The sequence below is a fragment of the Sinohyriopsis cumingii genome, chromosome 2 (assembly GCF_028554795.1).
Source record: "Sinohyriopsis cumingii isolate HCF-2022 chromosome 2, ASM2855479v2, whole genome shotgun sequence".
Lineage (NCBI taxonomy): Eukaryota > Metazoa > Mollusca > Bivalvia > Unionida > Unionidae > Sinohyriopsis > Sinohyriopsis cumingii.
Genome location: NC_142962.1, coordinates 163,452,122 through 163,473,742, shown reverse-complemented (window position 1 = coordinate 163,473,742; position 21,621 = coordinate 163,452,122). Strand labels below are relative to the sequence as shown.

Below are 21,621 nucleotides of genomic sequence, written 5' to 3'. Positions count from 1 at the left end.
AATTTCATTCATAACTGATTTCATTCATACCAAATTTCATTCATACTAAATTTCATTCATACCTGATTTCATTCATACCAAATTTCATTCACACCAAATTTCATTCATACCTGATTTCATTCATACCAAATTTAATTCATATCAAATTTCATTCATACCAAATTTCATTCATACCTGATTTCATTCATACCAAATTTCATTCATATCAAATTTCATTCATACCTGATTTCATTCATACCAAATTTCATTCATACCTGATTTCATTCATACCAAGTTTCATTCATACCTGATTTCATTCATACCAAATTTCATTCATACCTGATTTCATTCATACCAAATTTCATTCATACCAAATTTCATTTATACCTGATTTCATTCATAACAAATTTCATTCATACCTGATTTCATTCATACCTGATTTCATTCATACCAAATTTCATTCATACCTGATTTCATTCATATCAAATTTCATTCATACCTGATTTCATTCATACCAAATTTCATTCATACCAAATTTCATTCATATATGATTTCATTCATATATGATTTCATTCATACCAAATTTAATTCATATCAAATTTCATTCATACCTGATTTCATTCATACCAAATTTCATTCATAACTGATTTCATTCATACCAAATTTCATTCATACTAAATTTCATTCATACCTGATTTCATTCATACCAAATTTCATTCACACCAAATTTCATTCATACCTGATTTCATTCATACCAAATTTAATTCATATCAAATTTCATTCATACCAAATTTCATTCATACCTGATTTCATTCATACCAAATTTCATTCATATCAAATTTCATTCATACCTGATTTCATTCATACCAAATTTCATTCATACCTGATTTCATTCATACCAAATTTCATTCATACCAAATTTCATTTATACCTGATTTCATTCATAACAAATTTCATTCATACCTGATTTCATTCATACCAAATTTCATTCATACCTGATTTCATTCATACCAAATTTCATTCATACCTGATTTCATTCATATCAAATTTCATTCATACCTGATTTCATTCATATCAAGTTTCATTCATACCAAATTTCATTCATACCTGATTTCATTCATATCAAATTTCATTCATACCTGATTTCATTCATATCAAATTTCATTCATACCTGATTTCATTCATATCAAATTTCATTCATACCAAATTTCATTCATAGCTGATTTCATTCATACCAAATTTCATTCATACCTGATTTCATTCATACCAAATTTCATTCATACGTGAAGTGGTTTCATTTCCGCATCTTAACCAAGCTTACAGCACACACACACACACCCCCCAGGCCCAAAAAGCCGAGGTCCAAGCCATCCATTATTTATTTGAGCAACTTGAACACTTTCAAATTAGCCACTGGATGTAAAATCAATCACCATTTTCATTTAAGTTCAAATGGACTCACAAGAAGTCTTTTGGTGAGAACCATCTAGCAGAACTATCGGTAACAATGTTTTCAAGATAACCATGGTAACAGCCATGCTGGGATTTCAGGTCATAACTTTTTCATTTGGGATAAACATCATTATGAAAAGTCTTCTGGTATATACTCCATCTCAATATGACTTTTCATTCAGGCAGAGTAACCCGTACAGAAAAATCTCACCAGTTCACATGAGCTGCTCATAAGCTGCACATGAGAACCTTGTTAGAAATGTATGCAAATTGGGTAGATTTTGCAGGCTCATGTGTACAGTTTGTTAGATCTTGTGAGCCAAGGAAAAACTAACCTGATTCTCACGTGAGCAGATTTTGCTCACGTGAGAATCTAAATTTTCACATGAGAAAGTAGAACTTAGAAAACATTCTTTTCCATTACATACAACCATGTTTGAAAATAAGACAGAGTTCTAATTTCTCATGTGAGTTATCACGTGAGAAACTTGGACTTTGATTCTGGTTAAACACTTATTTCAAATTTATTCAAAGTTGGATTTTCTCATGTGAGTTATCTCATGAGCAATTTGGACTTAAATATTTTGTGTATGTTGAATGTCAAGCATCTCCATTATTGTCAAATAGACATCATTTCTATTTTGCACTTGCTGTTACTTTGTTGTATTTTTTAAATTTTAAAACATTTTCAACTTATTTTCTCACAGTGAGTTTTAATCTTATTTTGACCCAACAGGCTCCTTGTATTTGAACATATTAAGGTTCATTTCACTGTTTATAAAACGAAACAATTCAGAATTAAGGTCTTGTATAACCAGACTACCCATTAAACTTTAACAGCTGTCAAAGAATAGAGTTAATAACTTGCATACTGATCGTGGTTGATGTTTAATAATCCGTAATAAGGTGAAATGTTTCTCTCCCCAAAATTCACAGTTTACAAATATAAAAAGGAAATAACTCTTTTGCCCTAAAATGAATCCTATGTACCATAAACATATGATGCAACTCCTTTATTCACAAACTTCTAAAACCCCACAATCAAATTGTAAAATAAATACATAGCCTCATATCTGGAAAAAAAATAAACACCGATGCACAGTCCTTTTGGCCTAATTATTAGGCTAATAAACTCTCAAGTCATTTTTCATAAAAATTGGAGAATTACATAAACTACGTCGTTTTCTTCCATGCCTAATGTTCGCACAAAAGTCAATACAATCTTATACTTACTGAATTGTGTAATTCGGCTTAGGGGTCTTCCATTTAGTACGTACGCAAAAGTCTGGCAAAGTTTGACCCACCCCCCCCCCGTACGCAGGCATACTTTTTTTTTACGCCCCCCCCCCCCCGCGTACGTACGCTTGACGCCCCCCTTCCCCATATTCTATAAAACGGCCTATGTTTAATCCACGCAGAAACCATAAAGGATTAATAATATTAACGTGTTTAATAAAACATTGTCCACCGACGTTGAATGTCTGGCATCAAAGAAATACGCGGGTAACATTAAACATTTTGTCTAGTGTCCGCTAAAATTCAAACGCCGACTGAACAGTCGAACAGGTTACGTATTAGACAAATTATTATCGAGGTTTCACCCCAACCCCGTTTCCTATGCATTTGTACATTATCAGTAAAAGAAAAACAACATGTACTGTACATAAAATGTAATAAATCCGTAAGAAACTGCCTAATCCAGTCGTGTTTGGTTGTGTAGCTGTTTTGCACTGTTTTACACGTGTATATTCTTGGCAATAGAAACTTTTGCTTATTTGCAGCCTTTTAAATGTTCTAATCATGTCATTTCAAAGTTTATAAAAGAAGTTTCCTATTGAAATAATCACAAAACAAATCACTGACGTTTCCGTTAACTTTTCTGTGACCCAGGTTATCAGAGTATACGGTGGAAGAATCGGCTTGTTAGAACCATTAGAGTGTCCTATGGGGCATGGCTCGACACAAGCTAGTGTAAAAACATCAAAATTAACTAGGTCTATATTAATTAACTTATTAATGATATGAATTCACTTATAGCTCAGTTTTTATGAAACATCAGATAATAAAATAGCATTTATTTGATATATAAAATATAACATTAAAAAATACCCGAGTACACGTGTACAAAGGAGTGTAAAACCAGAAGGGTTCGCATCATTGCTTACAATTTAAATGTCAGTCATACAGTAGTATAAAATAATAAAAGTTATTTTTATACTACACGTATGACTGATTTTTATATTGTAATCAATGATACAAGCACCTATGCGTACAACAACATGTTTACTAATAATTTACCCTTTATGGCGCCTCCGATGAACTCAACAGATGCTGGATGTTGACCTACAGTGTACATGTAGAACAGCACTTTTAAACCGAACAGACAGAAATTTACGCGCGGGCCATGTTCTCTTAGGAAGGGCCACGCTGTTTATGGAGAAAGTTATTTAATATTCTCCTGCAACATATTTACTCTTAAAACATTCTGACAGCAAGAGTGTGGACATTATTAAAATATAGAAACCAACACCAACATCTAAAGATGTCCACGTCGGTACGGTTGTTAATGTCCAGTACGAAACAGAAGACGTCGACGTGCAGTTAGGCAAGATTCAAGGATTATGAAATACTGGTTCATTGCCGAGAAAGAGGTAAGTTACTTTTACTAATTTCTTTTTACAATTTCGCATATAGAATGATCAAAGTGGATAGCCTGAATCATCGACATTATAAGCATAAGCATAAATTCGCATGGTCGTTTAAAATTGAGACAAGGGTTTGTTTCAGATTTTACTTAAAGATAATAATTCAACCTCATGTTTCTAAAAATGATATCTACACCACACTATCATCGAATATTTTTTTTATGCCTTCCACAATTCAACTGTGCAACCATGTCTGGCTCTTACCCCCCACCCCCAATAATAATGCGGGCGCTCAGTGAGGAGCACTTGCGTTACCGATTGAAACAATTTGTACAAACATAAATGTTTTTCGTATTATTTTTTTGCTGATTGGGTGGATCAAGATAAGCGTACACGATTGAGAACCAAATGCAGTAGCTTAATTCATGATTTTATTCCTAAAGGACATTTGCCCTGACTGTCAAATATTTTGATTCGTAAATTTAAAATAGAGATTTAATTGGATAAGGATTACAGCTTTACTTAATGCTTATATACACTAGGACTCTTGCCAACCAAATCGTTTTCTCATTTCAGTGCATTCTTTCTGTTATGCATAGATAAATAAAATGATCAATTATACTAATTTTTATCTTTTTACAGATTAAACTTCATGAAGGTCACACAATTTAATCAACACAACAAAGTTAGCAATCATTTGAAAGAAGTGCAAAACACTGACAGCAACATGAAGAAGTCAGACAAAACCCCGTTGCCATGCTAGAGGAAATTCCGACTCCAGTAAAGGGTATGTATAAGACGCTTCAGATCTTTTGATGTAATACACATGATAACATATGCATTTCAGACTCTAAAATTTGACCCCCAATACATTTGTTTTTTTAAATATAAAAGTTGGAAACCAGATTTTGAATTTCTTTATATATTGCAAATGTACATATTTTGGAAAAATGTATCCCAAAAGTTTTGGAGAAATCTTTCAGAGGACTGTTCCAGAGGTAGAGATGTCAATTTTTTTGCAAATTTCTAATGTGTACCCATCATTCCTAACGATTGGTTACCAGAGTATACAATCAAAAGGAAATTGTATTAAATGTGAAGCTGAACTGCTTTGTTGTAGGTTCACATGTTCCAACCCCAAAAAGAGCTGTAAGCATAATTATTACTAATAAGTGGCAAAATTCATAATCTGAGCACAACAAGAGTATAAATTACATGCCATTATTACAGAAAACTGTATGAAAAATGTATATGGAGTTATACTTTTTGTCACAAATCAGCTGAACTCGTGTGGATTAGTAGTATAGATGAGAATAGACACAAAAGAAATTGATAAATTATTTGTGCATAACAGTCATTTTGACTAGTGTACATGTCTACAGTAACTTTCGCGAATCGTCATAAAGTCCATAAATGTTGATTGTTGTATTATCCTCAACCTGCCATGGTTCATCCCTATACGACGTTCCAGTGCAACATATTTTAAAATTTAACAAAATATCTTTTCTCTAACATTTTTCAGTTACATAACATCCATCAGTTGCATTGATACATCCCGGGTTATTTTTGTTGTTTTTTCTTCTTTTAAAACAAATTATATCTGGTGCCATTTATTTTCTATTTAAGCTGGACTGCTATGTGTGTAGTATTATAATAGAATGAATCTAGGGCAAATGGTTTCACATTCAAGAACCTGTTTTTTCAAAACTGTTATTAAGTAGCAAACTTTTTTTGATCTTTATATTTCAGTCTGTATAGTTGTCCATTTCATTCATTTTTTCTCCTAACATGGTGGTATAAGAAGTGCATGTTACAGTAGCCAAGTTAAACCAGACATTCATATTGTGCTTAATTTTATTTGACCCAGATAATGTCACCAGGTTCTGAAAACAAGAGTGTTTTAAGTCATGAGAAAATTGGCACATGAACCATGGACAGGCATGAATTTTAGGATGGTCAGGCTTGAAATATCAGGGTTGATTCTTAAAAAATAGGTCACTTGAGAAAGGATTGTATTGACAAGTAAATTGTAAGCAACCATATGAGCCCCTGTGAACACTTTTTCTTTTAACGGTTACCCAATTGATCGTTTTATTACCCAGGTTATTATCAATGGGAGAATGCCTGGGTACACATTGGCATCTTTATCCAGTAGTAGTCAAATTTGGAATACGCAATGTGACTTGCAGGTATCTCATCAACAGTGCAATTTATATGTTTGCTACTGAACTATGGTAATTCTATTGGTAGAGCAATTTGACTCATAGTCCAAAGGATGAATTTTCAGACTGGGTTGGCTGCGTAAGTGTGTCCTTGGGAAAACAGTTGGCTCCTGTTTTCACAGTGTGATAAAGTGCCATCTAATCCAAACTACAATTATGTATTTTGCCTTTACATTGTAAAACAAATCTTCAAAAATCCACCTTACAGAATGTCTCAAATGCTCTGATCAGAAGAAAAAAACTTCTACCAACTTCTTCATTTCCATTTCAGGTTTCATTTTTCAGCAGTTCAAAACAGAGCCTGCTAAATTAAATTCAGTGGTCAACAGGAAGTGCATTGATTCAAAGAGAACAATCTTCAAAAAATATTTAAATTCAGAAGCTGGAATGTCAATTACATGTTTTGTTTGCTTTGAATTTTCTGGAACAGTGAAGAATGGTCTTCATGTGAAGCAAATTTCCAGCAGTATCTTTCATTATGACCTTAAAGTTTTTAGAATAAATATCATGTATTAATATAACAGGTACATACATACATACATACATACATACATACTCTAGTTGTCTTACCTTATTAAAAGATCACTAATCGAACTCAAATTATATGCTTATGATTACTAGATTTGAATATTGATCTTACCCTGTTTAATTCTTGTATTCAATAAAAACTAAATACTATGTTTAGCAGATCTTGCTCACATGAGCGAGGTGTGGCTCATGTGAGCAAGGTGTGGCTCACGTGAGCAAGATATTGCTCTTGTTAACAGTTCCTGCACATGTGATTTTCTTATTAGAATCTATTTGCTCACGTGAGTTCTAACCTAATTTGCATGTTAAATTGCACATGAGACTAACCTGAGTTAGATCTCACGTGAGAATCTCGTGCAGAAGGGTAGGCAGTTTTGGTGTGGGAAGAACAAGATTTTCAAGAAGACAGATCAGCACTGCTATGTTTAGGTCTAAGAAGACATCATCATAAGAACTCTTTTAGTGAAAGCACCATGTCACTACGACTTTCCATTTAGGAGGAAAGGGAATAATGAGATAGAACCCATGGTGGTCATACTGGATGTCAGATTGGCACCATGTACATTTAGGACCAATTACACACCTCAAGAGGTCATTTAGTGAAAACCTCAAATGAATATGACCATCCATTCAGGGGCAGTAGCAATAGCAAGATCTTCAAGATGGCCACTTTGGTGGACATAGTGGAGGTCTGATCAGCACCATTCTTACTTACAACCAGCAAATCATACAATTTATTTTTGGTGAAATGACTTTCCATTCTAGAGGAATAGCAATAACAAGATTTCCAAGATGTTTGCTGGGTGGCCATATTTGATGTTAGATCTGAACTTTTTGTTAGTTATGAATAAGTAGACATCATAAGAATGGCCATTCACTGACCTATATCCTGACTTTCTTACTGTGCCTTAGCATTATATATCAATGTTGTTTACTTGAAAAATTACTCATTCCTACCTTAACATTTGAAGTGGAATCAGTCTTATTGTTGTGTCAAGTTTTTAATTTGGGCAGATTATTTATTTAAATAATTCACAGTAACTACAAACTGCTCATTTATACTTCTTGGACTAAATCGTTAATTTGGAATTATAGTTAATTCAGTCAAGGACATTTTGGAATATTATTGTGAGACATCAAAAAACTGCAAACACATCACCATATTCCAGCCATTGGCACATTAGCATATTTGAGACTACAGGCACATCAGCACATTCAATATCTGAATTTATTTGAAGCATCAAAGGAATTTTTTTGTAAATCTATACATTTGGACATTTAACTGTTAGGACTATCTGGGATTTAATTCACATTACTATAAGTTCTTTTTAAATCTTCACTTTGTATTTTAGGGAAATAAATTATTTGTTGAATTTTACAAAGCTTGTTGGTTTTCGCTCTTTTCTGTTCGCTTAAGACCATAGATTCGGAACAAGATGGACAATAGGCAATCACATTTGCTCTTCTGGTCTAGAATTGATAAGCTAACCATTCTGAATTTATTATAGGAATGATCCTGTTGGAATGTTGCCACCGAATTACAGCTGTATACTCAAGATACGGCATAAGAAAACCTAATACATCAAAGATAAAATCAATATGAAGATCAAAAAGATTTAATCTGAGTTTATCTCTCCCACTTTTGGTAAGGCAAACACATTAATGCTGGGTGAAAACTGATTAAGAAATATACATACTGATTCTTCTCAACAGATCAATCTAAAAATTTCTAAAACTAATCCTGCATGTTTGAACTGCATGATATTACTCTTTTTCATGTCACAGTAAAGGAAAAGGTTTTTGTTGTTTTAATGGATTTTCAACATTAATCAGAACTTTGTGAAATTTACTGTTTGTGGATTGGACTTTTCCCCAAGTCCTTATTTTGAATCACTTTTTTACCACAGCTAATATGGCATAGATCAACCTAATAATAATTTACATCAAATAATATGTATGGAGGATTTAATATTTATTTTGTGGTTAATACATGTCCAAATTATTAAATCAACCCTGACATACAGTAGTGTAGATTGGGTGTTAACTGGTTTGAGCCTTGTAACACAGGTATATCTCTTGTGTTGGTAAATGGCTCATTAGAGCCTATGTTAAATTGTTGTTTCAAAATCATGACAACATTATATAAATCTAATCTTCTTATATTATCTTAACCCCACAAAATGGACCATCTAAACAAACATTTCAACTCAACACTTGTTAAACTTAATGAAAAGAAACCGATGTCATTTTAAAAATAAAAACATAGAATGGTACCGCACTGTCTACCAATGAAGGTCAATTTGTGATATGTTACATTCATGAATAGTTCATAGGTTATTCCATAACATTACATGTAGCTGGTAAAAGATTTTAAAGTAACAGGGAGGTTGGGGGTACTTACCCAGTGGAGGTACAGGGGGCAACAAATTTATTACCCAGTGGAGGTACAGGGGGCAACAAAATGTAAATAATTACTCTTGCAGATTTAGGCAGGTTAATTATCGGCTTCTGGCACTTGGAGATTATGCCCTAATGTCATAGGATTTATCATTCTTCAGTAATTACCATAACAACTTAATTGCCCCCAAAATACTAGGTCTATTCTAGGAGCATGATTCTGGAATTTGCAATAATTTCTATTAAAAAAAACTTGCACAAAAAAAACAAACTAATATGCAATAAAATACATCCAAGCCCTACATTATCTCTTCATTAAATCACTTTAATTTCTCCCTTTTCTTAAAAAAAAGAGGAGAATTTCACATAAAACATAGTTTTTAAATCTTGAAAAGACACTTAAAATAACTCCTCAATGGTGATGTTTGCAAAAAATATTTACAATTTACTGCATGCTAGACACAGAGATAAAGGCTCATGGCTGTAGTATAGATACTGAGATAAAGGCTCATTACTGCATGCTAGACAGAGGTAAAGGCCTAACATCGCTGTAGTATAGATACTGAGATAAAGGCTCATGACTGCATGCTAGACAGAGGTAAATGCTGACATGACTAATATAGATACAAAGATAAAGGCTCATGACTGCATGCTAGACAGATAAAGGCTCATGACTGCATGCTTGACAGAGATAAAGGCTCATGACTGTATTATAGATACTAAGATAAAGGCTCATGACTGCATGCTAGACAGAGGTAAAGGTTCATGACTGCATGCTAGACAGAGGTAAAGGCTGACATGACTGTATCATAGATACAGAGATAAAGGCTCATGACTGCATGCTAGACAGATAAAGGCTCATGACTGCATGCTAGACAGAGGTAAAGGCTGACACGACTGTATTATAGATACTGAGATAAAGGCTCATGACTGCATGCTAGACAGAAAGATAAAGGCTTGTGATTTTATTACAGATATGGAGATAAAGGCTCATGACTGCATGCTAGACAGAGGTAAATGCTGACATGACTAATATAGATACAAAGATAAAGGCTCATGACTGCATGCTAGACAGATAAAGGCTCATGACTGCATGCTTGACAGATAAAGGCTCATGACTGTATTATAGATACTGAGATAAAGGCTCATGACTGCATGCTAGACAGAGGTAAAGGTTCATGACTGCATGCTAGACAGAGGTAAAGGCTGACATGACTGTATCATAGATACAGAGATAAAGGCTCATGACTGCATGCTAGACAGATAAAGGCTCATTACTGCATGCTAGACAGAGGTAAAGGCCTAACATCGCTGTAGTATAGATACTGAGATAAAGGCTCATGACTGCATGCTAGACAGAGGTAAATGCTGACATGACTAATATAGATACAAAGATAAAGGCTCATGACTGCATGCTAGACAGATAAAGGCTCATGACTGCATGCTTGACAGAGATAAAGGTTCATGACAGTATTATAGATACCGAGATAAAGGCTCATGACTACATGCTAGACAGAGATAAAGGCTCATGACTGTATTAAAGATACTAAGGTAAAGGCTCATGTCTGTGTGCTAGACACAGAGATAAAGGCTCATGACTGCATGTTAGACAGATAACAGCTTACGACTGCATGCTAGACAGAGATAAAGGCTCATGACTGTATTATGAATACTGAGATAAAGGCTCATAATTGCATGCTAGACAGAGATAAAGGCTCGTGACTGTATTAAAGATACTGAGATAAAGGCTCATGACTATTATAGATACTGAGATAAAGGCTCATGACTGCATGCTAGACAGAGAAAAAGGCTTGTGACTGTAATACAGATGTGGAGATAAAGGCTCAGGACTGCATGCTAGACAGAGATAAGGCTCAAGACCATGCTAGACAGAGATAAAGGCTCATGACTATATGCTAGACACAGAGATAAAGGCTCATGACTACATGATAGACAGAGATAAAGGCTCATGACTGTATTATAGATGCTGAGATAAAGGCTCATGACTGTGTGCTAGACACAGAGATAAAGGCTCACGACTGCATACAGGACACAGAGTTAAAAATGTCATGAATGTATGTTAGATACTGACAGTGGCACATGATTGTATTCTAGACAGAGATACATGCACATGACTGTATTCTAGACACAGAGATACAGGGACATGACTGTATTCTAGATATTGAGATAGTGGCACGTGACTGTATGCAAGAAAGTACCATTTACTTTATTTTAAAATGTACAACAAGCAAATTTGTCAGTCTTATTTAGGCATGTAACTGCCAGGCACCATTATGCCTGTAGACTAAACACAAAGCTACAAAATATAATGTACAAGACTTGATAGAAGGAATCCAGGTTTACCAAAACACTATTCTCTACAAAATATAATGTACAAGACTTGATAGAAGGAATCAGGTTTAGCAAAACACTATTCTCTACAAAATATAATGTACAAGACTTGATAGAAGGAATCCAGGTTTAGCAAAACACTATTCTCTACAAAATATAATGTACAAGACTTGATAGAAGGAATCCAGGTTTAGCAAAACACTATTCTCTACATTTTCAATGAGAACAAGGTAATAAAAATAAAAAAAATTTAAATGCGTGATGGTATCATTACTGAACTAATGTGCCAAGTGATGGTATCATTACTGAACTAATGTGCCAAGTACCTTGTTCTTGGTAACTAAAGTCATGTTGGAACATGTTCCAATTGTGTAATATGCATTAAAATCATACCAGGTGTTCAATCCCTTGTAAAGGACAATGATCAACTTTGACATGTCACAATATAATAATTCGTAGGTCTTGAAAGCTGGGTCAAGCTCTAGAAGCGGCTAGTAATTAATCAAACATACCAAAAACCAAGACATTCTGAAAAATGTTGAAGATGTTTGTTTCTATTTTAAACATTTACCTGCCATCTTGAAATGACCTGCAACCAACTCTTCAAAACAATATGGAATTTAAAAATGTTTAGAGTCAGACCCCTTAGCATCTCTCTGAAAATTTCAATTTCATTATGAAAGCAGGAAGTGAGGCATAAATTAATTATAAATCTGAATTTTCAGCAATATTACTGGTTGTTTAAAAATTTGAAAAGAAAATATATTAAAGGTTAATCCAAGCATCGATGTTCAAAACAAATTAATAACCACATGCTGTTTCCCAAGAGACATCCATGGTTTGAACTTTGCTGCCTTTTATCTAAGGAAAACTGTTAAGTCATGTAATCTATACTGCCATGCTGAAGTTTTCTATCTATGGATGACTGTAAGTCATGTGATCTATACTGCCATGCTGAAGTTAAAGGCTTTCACTCAAACCAAACCTCTAAAATTAAACATTTTTTAAACTCAAAGGAATTCTGGATAATAACATTAGGACATGTACATCTGAGGATCTGAAATTTTTCCAGAACATTATATTCTCTTGGAACTGAATAAAACTTTTTAGGATAATTCTGGATTCAATTCATAATATTCTATGTTCCTCCTACATTTTAATTTTATAATTTTGATAATTAAATTATTTGTTAAGTTGGTTTTGCTTCTTTGTGTTGCCTAGTTTACAACCATAAAGTCATAACATTATGAACATATTTTTGTACAACATTGGAAAGGGGTTTATTGTTGTACAACAACATTGGAAAGGGGTTTATTGTTGTACAACAACACTGGAAAGAGGTTTATTGTTGTACAACAACACTGGAAAGGGGTTTATTGTTATAGAACAACATTGGAAAGGGGTTTATTGTTGTACAACAACTTTGGAAAGGTGTTTATTGTTGTACAACAACTTTGGAAAGGGGTTTATTGTTGTACAACAACACTGGAAAGGGGTTTATTGTTGTACAACAACACTGGAAAGGGGTTTATTGTTATAGAACAACATTGGAAAGGGGTTTATTGTTGTACAACAACTTTGGAAAGGGGTTTATTGTTGTACAACAACTTTGGAAAGGGGTTTATTGTTGTACAACAACACTGGAAAGGGGTTTATTGTTGTACAACAACACTGGAAAGGGGTTTATTGTTATAGAACAACATTGGAAAGGGGTTTATTGTTGTACAACGACACTGGAAAGGGGTTTATTGTTGTACAACAACACTGGAAAGGGGTTTATTGTTGTACAACAACACTGGAAAGGGGTTTATTGTTATAGAACAACATTGGAAAGGGGTTTATTGTTGTACAACAACATTGGAAAGGGGTTTTTTGTTGTACAACAACATTGGAAAGGGGTTTATTGTTGTACAACAACACTGGAAAGGGGTTTATTGTTATAGAACAACATTGGAAAGGGGTTTATTGTTGTACAACAACATTGGAAAGGGGTTTATTGTTGTACAACAACATTGGAAAGGGGTTTATTGTTGTACAACTTTGGAAAGGGGTTTATTGTTGTACAACAACTTTGGAAAGGGGTTTATTGTTATAGAACAACATTGGAAAGGGGTTTATTGTTGTACAACTTTGGAAAGGGGTTTATTGTTGTACAACAACTTTGGAAAGGGGTTTATTGTTGTACAACAACTTTGGAAAGGGGTTTATTGTTGTACAACAACACTGGAAAGGGGTTTATTGTTATAGAACAACATTGGAAAGGGGTTTATTGTTGTACAACAACACTGGAAAGGGGTTTATTGTTGTACAACAACACTGGAAAGGGGTTTATTGTTGTACAACAACACTGGAAAGGGGTTTATTGTTATAGAACAACATTGGAAAGGGGTTTATTGTTGTACAACAACATTGGAAAGGGGTTTATTGTTGTACAACAACATTGGAAAGGGGTTTATTGTTGTACAACAACACTGGAAAGGGGTTTATTGTTATAGAACAACATTGGAAAGGGGTTTATTGTTGTACAACAACATTGGAAAGGGGTTTATTGTTGTACAACAACATTGGAAAGGGGTTTATTGTTGTACAACAACATTGGAAAGGGGTTTATTGTTGTACAACAACTTTGGAAAGGGGTTTATTGTTGAGATCACATGACTACTGGACCTCAGATGTCATGGACATCATGTTGCAATATTCACCGAGTCATTTGACTGGCCATGCAAATAGCAAGTACAGGTCAAATTTCATCAATGATGTAGTTCCATCTCATCTGGCAGTGCGCTAAAGAAAAAATAATGTTATACTCACAATTTCTGAGAAAATAAATCATGCGGCCCAAGTTAAGGTCGCTTAAGTTTGCTAAGCCTGCTTGTAAGTGCCTACTCAATGCCACCACCACATGGTGGCAATGAATTCCAACTTTTTGATAGGTAGTTGCTTCAACTGGCTCTGACCCCACACTAATGTCAAAATTTCTAAAATGGGGTGGGGGGTAAGGGTCAGAGAAAACTTGGACTGGGGATGAAACTACTGTCGTGATGTTGATTTGTGACACTCTGCAATGAATGCAGCTCCTGTAAATGTCAGAATTGAATTCATTTCATTTTCTTTCAACATGATTTTCACAAATTTATGCAAATGATAAACAATGCATTCCTGATACTGGCTGATTTGCATTTGAACCAATAAAATCTGGCCTTGTACCATCTTTTTCCATACAAATTTAGTACTGGTACTTGTGCTACACTAGCAGAATCTCTGAGCCATTTGGTTTTTAATGGGTAAAAAGGCATAGGAAAGAAAAAGTAATCCCTGCAAAGATTTAAATATATGCTTATCAACTATGGCTTTGTGATAAGACACTGGTAAAATAGACAGCAATATTCATGGTAACAGCAAATTCCTTCACTCTTACAACTTAAATGGTCCTGTTCCAAAGTCATGTCAACTGACTCAGGTATGTGCTAATGTGCCAAGTACCTTGTTCTTGGTAACTAAAGTCATGCTGGAACATGTTCCAATTGTGTTATATATATATATATATATATATATATATATATATATATATATATATATATATATATATATATATATAACAGACATCAGCACTACCAACTTTTAAGAAAATAAAGAAAAGGACAGTATCAGAATTAAGCAAATTAGTAATTCTATTGCCAGGCATCATGACCTCAAAAGTTGAATAAAAAAACAAATCTGGAAATATAATGGAATTAACTTTCTGATGTAAAATGGTTGGGGTGGATGGAAGTGGTAATAAATTTGTAGTTTATTTTTGTTGGTTTAAGAGCAATTTTCATACATTATTGTCTATATCAGGCATGCCAAGGACAACAGAGCTAAGTACTAGGAACACAAAGAGGCAGCATATCTATGTTGGCCTGGGCTGGTATAAAATCCACAGCCCTTGGACTGCAAGTCCAATGTTGGCCTGGGCTAGTATAAAATCCACAGCCCTTGGACTGCAAGTCCAATGTTGGCCTGGGCTGGTATAAAATCCACAGCCCTTGGACTGCAAGTCCAATGTTGGCCTGGGCTGGTATAAAATCCACAGCCCTTGGACTGCAAGTCCAATGTTGGCCTGGGCTGGTATAAAATCCACATCCCTTGGACTACAAGTCTAATGCTCTACCAAATGAGGTACCACTAATCTCATAGGTAATACTCGTATATTGGACAGATAAAAACTGTACCTGATGGAACAAATGTCCAGCAACAGGTTTTTTATTTTGATATGACCTCTATTCTGTACCATGTTCTTTAACAACTTGCCATATCATAAGAGTGTGCCTGAATTATCTCTTGAGTTGGAGTCTGAATTTCAGGTGATTTAGGAGATTTATATTTGTTTCCTTGGGAACTAATTCAATATTGCATACGGTTTACATTACATTTTTAGGGGGTTGTTTTACAAATGCAGACAAACTCACCAGGCAATTAAACAAATACTTAACTATCAATTTTCTATTCAAATATTTGCAAAACAGCACTCGGATTTAAATATCTCACTATTCATTTCTGATCTAACCTCGCTGGACCTTTGTATGATTACCTCTCAGATCTATCATAAATCTCCAGGAAGTCAAAATCCAACCTTAAGTAGAATGATATACCTAGTATTATTTTCATGTACATCCTTAAAGTAAACAACTTAATCAATTTAACACCACTCTATGTCTGAATGGCCACAATTTACAACTACAATTTTTTACCCAAGTACTTTTAAGCCAGACTTTTGAGTCTAGGTATATCATCCCATCATAAACAAAATTTCAAACAAAGGCTGAGTCAACATGAAAATATGTAGTCTGTTGACAGGTTCCTCAGGATGAGTCTTCAAAAAAATACACATTTTTATGACAGGATCCCGCATCCATGCTAGGTTCATCCAGGGGATATATAAGATGGGGTGGGCATCACATTAGGGATTTTCCTGTGGTACATCCACCCAGACCCCACCTAGCCACTGCTGAAAGAGAATGCTTTAAAGAAGTTGTATCCAAAAACTTCTCTATAAGTAAATATGTAATTGTATTTGCGTGGACTAAGTCTGTACTGTACTAATATGATAACAACAAGAACTCAACTTTTCTACATACTGTCTCAGAGAATTAAAAACAATCATTGATTTTATATTGCAAAATTGTTGTTTGATAACTAAACACAATACATAATGAAAAAACTGGCATCTGACATGGCTTTCTGAGGAAAATATCACAACTCACATTAAAAGAAAGTGACAATTCATTATTGTAATAAATAATAAACAGTATCAATATGTATCCACAGATCAAATTTACTTAAAATAAAACCATCAAAAAAATATGGAAAATAATTTGGTGAGATTCCTAAATAAAAATAAATAAAAATGAAGACTATCTGAAACTAATTATGAGAAGGAATTGGTGTTTAATAATTATACATGCAACAAATGAAATACTGGTGTGTTACCTGCCTTCATTTTAGATAAATATAATAAATATAGCACAAAACAAATTGCAAGAAAATGAAATATTGAGATTCATTACTGTAATAAATGAACAACCAGAATCAATGCGAGTCTACAGACCAAATAAATCTGGCACAGATAGGGTTATTTACTAAATATCTACATGAATAAGAAATAAATTTTCAACAATAATAGTTGTGCTAACACCTCTGTGGCGTAAGAACCTAAATGCCAGGTCATAACAAACCCAAAAAATGCTAACAGTTCTCAAGAGACCTTGACTCAAATGAAAATAATTCTTGACCAAGGGTAATTCCACGTGATAAAAATGATGAGGGCAATCTCTCTATCCTGCAGAATTTTAGTCACCCATAATGGCTGAAACCTGAAAAAGGATGAAGGACAGTGCACATGGGCATGGTGTCTGCAGGTTTACCAGAGGCACTCTTGTCTTCTAAAATCTTCTATTGCACTTTGATGGTGGGGTTTGTATAAATTGTCATCTAACAGATGGAGATTTTTCTGCCTGAAAAAGTACCAGCGATGCAATAGCAATGGTTTTGTATTTATGATATTAAAACATATTTGCTGACAGTTGCTACCTAATCAAGGGCTGAGACAACATGAAAATATGTATTTTGCTCACAGCCTCTGCCCATCCAAGGACAGAATCAACCTGAATATTTTGTTGACAGGGTACACTTATCCAATGGCTGAAACAAGGTGAAAATACCTATCTTGATAACAGCTTACACTTATCCAAGGGCTGAGGCAAGGTGAAAATACCTATCTTGATAACAGCTTACACTTATCCAAGGGCTGAGGCAAGGTGAAAATACCTATCTTGATAACAGATTACACTTATCCAAGGGCTGAGGCAAGGTGAAAATACCTATCTTGATAACAGATTACACTTATCCAAGGGCTGAGGCAAGGTGAAAATACCTATCTTGATAACAGATTACACTTATCCAAGGGCTGAGGCAAGGTGAAAATACCTATCTTGATAACAGATTACACTTATCCAAGGGCTGAGGCAAGGTGAAAATACCTATCTTGATAACAGGTTACACTTATCCAAGGGCTGAGGCAAGGTGAAAATACCTATCTTGATAACAGATTACACTTATCCAAGGGCTGAGGCAAGGTGAAAATACCTATCTTGATAACAGATTACACTTATCCAAGGGCCAAATCAACATGACAATACATAATTAGAAGATACTTTCTACAAATCCATGGGCAAAGTTGGTGTGACATATCTCTTTTGCAGATAAGTTCCACCCATCCAATGGCTGAGACTAGGTGAAAATACATGTTTTGCTGACCAGGTTTCACAGATGGAAATGTATCACAAGCTTGAATACTAGATGAATTAGTCATCTATAATTTGATGAAGGAGAGAGTCAAGAGCCATTCAGGAAATCCTATTTTAAAACTTTAACATTTATGTTTATTGACTACTAATATTTTTTCTAATATATATATATATATATATATATATATATATATACATGTGACAAGTCCAGTGCAATAAATGCAGAAAATGTGTTTCCAATCCAGAAAGTTTATGGTTCAATGAAGATTTTTTTTTTTACCAACATTATTCCCAACACAATTTTCACCTTTGTTTCAAATCTATTCAGAACTAGTCTGAAATTTCCAAAACAAAAATTTAGAAAACAAAGGAGAATACGTCTTCTTTCAACTTCTAAATCAAAATAATAAATAAGTTGTAGATTGTAAGATCAATGAATAAAACATCCTTTTTCCGTTTCTCTAATCCAGTCAGATATCACTAATAAGTTATAAGATCAATACTGGTAAGTACAACATCCTTTTCTATTCCTCTAACCCTGTCACATATCAATAACTATAAGCATTAACCTGCCAGGCCATTACCCTTTACAAAAAGTGATAGACAAAACACTATAACCGCCATCAAAATCAGGAAAGTGACTAAACGCTATAGACAAAACACTATAACCGCCATCAAAATCAGGAAAGTGACTAAACGCTATAGACAATACACTGTAACCTCCATCAAGATCAGGAAAGTGACTAAAAGTGATGGACAGACAATACACTGTAACTTCCATAAAGATCAGGAAAGTGACTAAAAGTGACAGACAATACACTGTAACCTCCATCAAAATCAGGAAAGTCATTAAAAGTGATGGACAGACAATACACTGTAACTTCCATCAAGATCAGGAAAGTAATTAAAAGTGATGGACAGACAATACACTGTAACCTCCATCAAAATCAGGAAAGTGACTAAAAGTGATAGACAATAAACTGTAACCTCCGTCAAAATCAGGAAAGTGACTAAAAGTGATAGACAATACACTGTAACGTCCATCAAAATCAGGAAAGTGACTAAAAAAAGTGATGGACAGACAATACATTGTAACCTCCATCAAGATCAGGAAAGTGACTAAAAGTGACAGACATTACACTGTAACCTCAAACAAGATCAGGAAAGTGACTAAAAGTGACAGACACGTCCAAAATACAATTGTAAATAACACACAATCATGGAGAAAAAACCCAACAAACAATTCAAATTCAATATACATGACAATAGTAAAAGATAAAGGTAACACATGTAAAATCCTTGTGTAAACCACAATCACTCATAAAGTCCAAGCACGTTTGGATGATGGTATGCAGTCTTATCAAGGTTCACCCCTTAACTCATTCGGCCCCTGAGGTTTTTGTCATTTTTGCCTGAAATGTGCATAGGAAAGACATTTGGGGGGCTATTTCTGAATACATCATAATAAAGCAGTTTTTAACAGATTTTCCATGAGAATAATGCCTAGTTATATTAGAAACATCATTTTCCACTGGTTATTTTGCTTGCGCGTGAGCAGAAGGGTAAAAGTTGGAGTTCTTTGTTTGTTTTTTTTGCTTAATGGACCCATCATTTTCGTACGGAGACCGCAACTTATTCCAAATGCCCACCTTATCCTAGTTTTTGCAAAGGTTCACCTGTCTGTGTGCAGTTAAGACTGGTATGCCTTAGATCTGTGGCCAAAAGGTCTAAAATCCGAACCCAAAATCGCATTCCAATCTCGATCGAATTTTGGGTGAAAAAAAAACAGGTCCAAAAAATGAGGTTTTCCTCTATTATTTTGTAGTGCAACTAGAACTTCCAGATTATTTGATATCATTTTAGAGCTATATCTGTCTGCTTTCTTTTAATACCACCCACGTTGGTGTATCTTAAATGACCTTGATGCTGCAGACCTTTGAAGTAGGATATTATCTCATCACGCCCACAGACGGGATCGGGGCCGAGTCGGTTAAAGCAGGGGTCTCAAACACGTGGCCAGGGGACTGCATGCAGCCTGCCAAACTGTATCCTGTGGCCTGCAAAATGATTGGTGTTACAAGGTGTTATGAGAGATAACAAAGGTGGTGTGGCCCTTGGGCCATTGAAAATGCCCTCATGCGGCCCTCGGGGTGGTTTGAGTTTGAGACCCCTGTATTAAAGCCATCCATAAAATTTGGTCCAGATCTGTGATTCAGAACTAATGTTATTGTGTGAAAACAATTTTCATTGTTCCAGTCACAGTAACCTTGTCATCTGACCTTTTACTGTTAAAATAATAGTGTTCCACCTTGAACCAAGTGCAAGTGATCCCCACAGCTTGGTAAAGGTATAGTGCTGTAAAATGCAAGTTATCATGTAGAATAGGAGATGTTAATGGACAGGTGAGTGGATAAACAGGGTCATGGCATAATATACTCTGCCAAAATAGCAGATATATAAAATAAATGAAAGAATATATTCATTCGTGGGTTGATGTAAGAAAAAACATTTCACTTAACTCACATGATGTACAACACTGTATCTTGCTTATAACTCATTAATGCATACACATAAAAACAATTAAAGGTGAAACTGTCAATACATTGAATGAGACATATTATTTGCTCTGGTTTATATATATATATATATATATATATATATATATATATATATATAAATATATATATATATATATATATATATATTGTTGAATGATATGGATTCCTCTGACAGCTAACAAACTGATGGAATATTCGATTATAAGACAACCATTCAGTTGACTAAATGCATATTACACTTCTGCTTGCCAATTAGGGGTGATATTTCAATGAAACAGTGCACTAATCACAGTACTCAATCTGCTTGCCAATTAGGGGTGATATTTCAATGAAAATGTGCAGTAATCACAGTACTCAATCTGCTTGCCAATTAGGGGTGATATTTCAATGAAACTGCACTAATCACAGTATTCAATCTGCATGCTAATTAGGGGTGATATTTCAATGAAGCTGCACTAATCATAGTACTCAATCTGCTTGCCAATTAGTGGTGATATTTCAATGAAATTGCACTAATGACAGTATTCAATCTGCTTGCTAATTAGGGGTGATATTTCTGTGAAACTGCACTAATCATAGTACTCAATCTGCTTGCCAATTAGCAGTGATATATCAATAAAACTGCTCTAATCACAGTACTCAATCTGCTTGCCAATTAGGGGTGATATTTCAATGAAACTGCACTAATCAGAGTATTCAA

At 34.5% G+C, this 21,621-nt stretch overlaps 1 protein-coding gene and 1 long non-coding RNA gene across 2 annotated transcripts in view; one reads left to right on the top strand and one right to left on the bottom strand.

Annotated features, from left to right (window-relative positions):
- LOC149806231 (cadherin-23-like) overlaps nucleotides 1-21,621 on the bottom strand; it is a 317,815-nt gene that overhangs the window by 225,628 nt on the left and 70,566 nt on the right. The window lies entirely within an intron of this gene.
- On the top strand, nucleotides 3,802-8,337 carry LOC149806232 (uncharacterized). The gene is made up of 3 exons (XR_016415100.1): nucleotides 3,802-4,082; nucleotides 4,719-4,863; nucleotides 6,570-8,337. It is a non-coding gene; the product is annotated as an uncharacterized LOC149806232 (long non-coding RNA).